Here is a 6,000-nt window from a genome sequence, read left to right as displayed (position 1 = left end):
TATCTCATTCAGACGGGCTGCAAACATGTCTCAAATATAAGGAATGTTTACTTGTAGTCATTAATCAAGACTATTTTAAGTGTTAGTTCAGACATACTTCTGTAAAGACTACTCCTTTGTTTGTCCCAAACTGAGCACCAGCATGGTGAACAAATGTATTGGTTCAGATTCCAATATTAGCAATAACTAAAGATGTTATTTTGCAGATGATTTTGTAAAATATTTACCTGAGAGGAAATAATCACATGGATTAAAATAAACAATATTGAGGGACCTCCCTGGAGGTGCAAGGGGTTAAACGTCAGCTCTATGAAGCTATCAGTAGCCACTGCAGCACGAGTTCAATCCCCAGCCAGGGAGCTACCCACATGGCACAGCAGACCTCTCCTGTCTCACCTGCTGCTCCCCTCAGCAGTGTATTTCAGTCAATCTGCCTGCTCTGTTCCCCACTATATCTCTGGTGAATCCTCTTCCCCCCGTGCCTCTGGCTTACATCCCAGTTCTTATATGCATAAATAAACAAATCTTTAAAAAAATAAAATAAACAATATTGAATTTTTATTTACCTGACACATAAACATATATACACTAAAAGTTTTATATGCAAATTGACTTAGGAGTTCTTTTTAAGTAAAGAATTGTCTTTGCTTAGAAAAGTATCTTGAGGGCCTCCCTGGTGGCGCAGTGGGTTGAGCGCAGAGCTATGAAACTGTCCACAGTCTCTGCAGCGCGGGTTCTATCCGAGTCTGCCAGGGAGATACCCACATGTCACAGCAGACCTCTCCTGTCTTGTCCGCTGCTCCCCTCAGCAGTGGATTTCAGTGGAACCGCCTGTTCTGCTCCCCACTCTGCCTCTGGTGAATCCTCTCATGCTCCGCACCTCTGCCCTGTACCCCAGTTCTTTCATGCATAAATACATAAAGATAAATAAATTTTAAACAAAAAAAGAAAGAAAAGTATCTTGAGATGCCTTGGGAGTAGAAGTACAGTCTCTATATGGAAAGAAACAACAAAAAGGATCACAAAATCATTCTGCATGAGAAATTGGGAACTATGGAAAGACTAGAGAAGAAGTACATGAAGAGAAAGAGTGCGAGAGAATGTTGAACAAAAAGACAGAAGCTTAGTTGGTGAAAAAAGAATGAGGAAATACAATTTTCAGATTGAGACCGGCTGATGAAGGGGACTTCACATTGGCCATGCAGCTCCCCTATATGGCAATCATTATCCTCCATCTCCAGGAAGAGTCTGCCATACACAGCTGCCTCTCGTGAATTTAGGGTGGGAAATCTAGGAGGAGGGGCCAGTAACCCCCCTTGGGTAAGTGCCAAATGAAGATAAAGGAACAGCTGCAAGATACAGAGTAAAGAATGGGAATTCAACGGAAGCCAGAAATCAAACCTCGAGGTTACCAACAAAATGGGGAGGCCAGAAAAGCTGCAGTGAGTTTGAGGAGAGCACTGGATTTCCCATAAGATATGGGACACCTGACTTCACGAATAATCCAGGAGCTGCTGTGATCTTACTGATAAATATTAATCACTCCTCACCATTTTAGTGGAACCCCAGTCAGAGATGATAGGTAATATGTGTTCTAATCAGGAGCCTCTCCTTTTGAATTTCTATCCTGCTTTATTTGTTTTTATTTTCCTCTGTGATCCCATAGATGATACTGACAGGTTACTGGTTTGGTTTTTGGTTGTTTTTTTTTAAATTCTTAGTGTTGATTAGCCAGAGCAAAAAAAATAAAATTAAATTCATGAAGTCGGGGCCTCCCTGGTGGGGCTGCAGTTTGAGCGCCACGCTGTGAAGCTGTCCACAGCCTTTGCAGCACAGGTTTGATTCCCGGCTGGCCAGGGAGATACGCACATGGCAGGGCAGACCCCTTCTGCCTCTCTCACTGCTCCCCTGACCAATGTCTTTGGTCTGTCTGACTGTTCTGCTCCCTTCTCTGTCCTTGGTGAATTCTCTCACCCTCCCGTGCCTCTGGTCTGTACCCCAGTTCTTGTATAAATAAATAAATCTTTAAAAAAATAAATTCATGAAGTCTATATAGTGGGAGAAGTCTAGCAAAAACCAATTTTTAAGCAATAATATCAATAGAAAACCAGAAGTTCCTGCATAGAGCACATTCAATTCGACTAAATCATTTATTCATCTTACTCAACAAATATTTATGTGCCAGATACTCTGCTAGGTTCTTGAGCTCTAAATATGAATAAAATCCATTTTCTTCTCTTGATGAGTTCAAAGCCCAATGGAGATACAAAAACAAATAATTATACTAAGATATGGGACTATGGGAAGTGAAAAATATAGTGATAATCATGGCATTTATGAGATCATTGCAGAGAGGCACTTAGTGAAGCTTGCGGGAGGAGTCAGGGTTAGGAATAGCTTTTTGAATAAGCTGACAGATGAACTGGATCATAAAGGATCCAAAGAGGTTTTTACCCTTACAGCTAGCCCTGCACCCTTCTTTTCTGGGTTCCCTGAGTATCTCCTCAGAATGCAGTTATAAAAAGCAGATTTGAGATGGCCAGTGTAGGGGAAGACGTCCCTCCAGTTTGAAGAGATGTCACATAACAGTGAGTATGACTATCAGGAGGCAAAAAACAAATGTACAGATGTGACACTCATAATCTTGGATTTTCATTTGTCTGGGAGTAAAAAACTTTTCTCTGCCACCAACTAGCAAGTTATTCCATGTCTCTGGTTTCAGTTTTCTCATCTATAAATGTCCAATCTGCATTTATAGAATCTTCCTATAAAGCAGAGAGAGAGGGAGGGAGAGAGAGAGAGAGAGAGAGAGAGAGAGAGAGAGAGAGAGAGAGAGAGAGAGAGAGAGAGAAAGGACTGAGGAACAGATAGGGCCATAGGGAGAAACCAATGAAGAACTGTGGGCCTCCCCGGTGGTGCAGCGGTTGAGCGCTGGGTTGCGAAGCTGCCGCAGCCTCTGCCTCACCAGTTCAATCCCTGGCCATCGGGCGAGGGTCCCTCTCCTGCCACCCACTGCTCCCCTCAGCAGTGTATTTCATCACTCTGCCTGCTCTGCTCTCCCCTCTGGCTCTGGTGAATTCTCTCACCTTCCCGTGCTTGTGACTGTACCCAGCGCTTGTATAAATAAATAAATAAATCTTCAAAAAAAAAAAAAAATCAAGAACTCACTACAAACTCCATCTTCTTGGGGAAGGCAAGCCTCTTATGATCCCAACAGGTAGAGGGGAACTGTCTCCTTCAACGTACACCATATTGTACTTCATGGTGGAGCTCCAGAAGGAAAGGCTGGGGAAGGTGACATAGCCACAGTGGACAGAGATTTCTCCATTTCAGGCAGGCTCTAGAGAAGACTCTCAAACTTCCTTCATTGGCTGCCCTCATGTTCAATGCCCTTCTCTGCATAGATGCTCCTCATATCTCCCTGCGTCTCCATAGGCTAGGCCTGTCCAAGTCTGAGGAACCCCAGGTTCATAGCCCTAAAGAATTATGAATTTGAACAATGGGGGCTGACATGCATGGCCAGACCAAAAAGGGTGTAACTGTTGAGTTGGAAAAGACTAAGTCTAAATGAGGAAGAGACAAAGTCTTGAACTTGAGGACAGTGTGAACACAGTCATAGTCACATCAGAATGAGTTGGCTACAGCTCAAAGATCTATGCGCAGGGCTAATCAAATAAAGGTTTGAGTGAGGGAACAAAAGGAAGTAAAAAGTGAGTCAGATAGAGATGAGGAAGGAATTTAGTTTTGGGTTAAGGGAAGGAATGGTGAATGACAGTGGAGATGGCTTACTAGCAGGGACAGCATAGGTAAAAAGCATGGGCATTTAAAAAAACAACTGACTGTGTTTGTAGTTTGCTTGTAGTTTGTGTTGCTGGTGATAAGATGTAAATGAAGCCACAGGAAAGGTTAAGGCAAGATAATGGTGGGTTCTTAATGGCATGTTCTACCACGGAGACCACTACATGATTGTCAGGTAGAAAAGTAACATGGCAACAGCAGGGATTTTTTAAAAATACTTTTATTAATTTTTAAATTTTCTTACATTGTTGTTCATTTTTGTACAGTATTTGATTTCTCCCCTCAGGTGTAGTGCCCGTAAATCTCCCACCACCACGTCACCTGGGAACAATCACCATGGTACCTTGTGCTCTTCCCATCCCTGTTTTGATACCTTTTCCTCCCCCGCCCGCCCCCCCCCACTTTAAGCCTCAGATCTATAGTTGCCTACGAGTTGTGTCTTTATTTTTTTTGACTCTTTAAATTACTTCAGTGACTATAAAGAGAACAATTAGAAACGGATTGTTGTGGCACCTATGGTTGCACCTATATTTGAGATAGACAAAAACAAAGGATGTATGTTAGCAAATTGTTGTTCTAGTCTAGCCTAGTAAAAGCAGAAGAGACCTCCTATCCGAGTCATGGAGAGTAAATATGAAGAAGTGGACACAGGTCAAGTATTGTCTAGGAAGACAAGTTGTGAGGGCATGATAATTGGTTGGGCTTGAGAAATAAAGGAGAGAGATTATCAAAGAATTCTCTCTTGGATGACAAATATGGATAATGGGGTCATGAGCTAAGATTGTATCTACAGGAGGAGAAACTAGTTTAATGTAGAAAATAAAGAGTTCCATTTTAAATCTATGCCTTCCTAGGTGCTTTTTGGCACAGTCAGAATGAGCTAGAATGAGCTAGAACTGAATGGAGAGATCTGAGATGAAGGTTCAACCTTGGCATTCAAGTCTGCACAGGTGGTAGTTGAAACATTTTAAGCACATCAGATCACTTAGGGAACATATGTAGAGTAAGATGAGTGATGATCAAGGAAGCTTCCAGGAAAAAAATAGAGGAGAAATGTTCAGAGATGTATGAGAGAATAAGCAGAATGTGGTCATCAATATAAAGAGTAAATTTTAAGAAGAAAGTGATGGATGGTGGGCCACCCCAGTGGTGCAGCGGGTTGAGCGCAGCGCTGTGAAGCTGTCCGCAGCCTCTGCAGTGCGGGTTGGATCCCCACCGGCCTCGGAGCAACCCACATGGCAAGCAGGCCTCTCCTGTCTCACCCACTGCTCCCCTCAGCAGTGTATTTCGGTCCTGCCTGTTTTGCTCCCTACTCTGTCTCTGGTGAATCCTCTTACCCTCCCACACCTCTGGCCTGTACCCCAGTTCTTGTATAAAAATAAATAAATCTTTAAAAAAAAAGTGATGTATTGTGTTATGCAGAACAGAGACATTACAATACAGGGGTCAAGGAAAATACTTTAAATTTATCCACTTTATATATTATCCTGACAGTTGATGTCACAGAGTGGAAATGGGAGTTGAAGAGCAAATAGGGAGGCAACTCCATTGAATATCCCAGAAGGATATTCAAACTAGACAAGGGCATGACCAGAAAGGAAAATTATTGGCTAGTCTCACATATAACTGTAGATACATAAAAACTAAATAACATTTATAATTCATTGAAAACACAGTATAGTCAAAGAAGATTTAATCCCAGAAATGGAATGATACTTTATTTTTTTAAATCTATTAAAGTAATTCACTGTCTAATCCAATTTAGGTGGAAAAGTAAATGATCACATCAATACATACACCAAGAGACAGTGGATAAAATTTAGCATTCACTCCATGGTTTTGAAATATCCTTCTTAGAAAACTAGACATTAAAAATGTCAAAAGCGTGTAGCAAATATCATACTTAATGGTGAAATAATGGAAACATTCCTATAAAGTCAGGAATAAAATTTTGCTATTATATTCATTCCACACTGTCTGGGGATCCTAGCCAAGGTAGGAAGACAAGGCAAAAATAGGGATTGGAAAGGAAGTGACAAAATAATTGCTATATGAAAATAATATGATTATTACACAGAACATTCAAGACAAACTTTTGACATGTAATCAATACTTATAAGAGAATTCAAGGTTGATGGGCACAAAAATCAATGTTCAAAAAGCAATCGTTTTTCTATACATCAGTAATTAGAAAAAATAATA

Source organism: Talpa occidentalis, unplaced genomic scaffold (assembly GCF_014898055.3).
Source record: "Talpa occidentalis isolate TD23 unplaced genomic scaffold, MPIMG_talOcc4v2.1 talOcc4.12, whole genome shotgun sequence".
Classification (NCBI taxonomy): domain Eukaryota; kingdom Metazoa; phylum Chordata; class Mammalia; order Eulipotyphla; family Talpidae; genus Talpa; species Talpa occidentalis.
The sequence above is the reverse complement of the archived record's forward strand: the minus strand, read 5'-3'. Positions refer to the sequence as shown.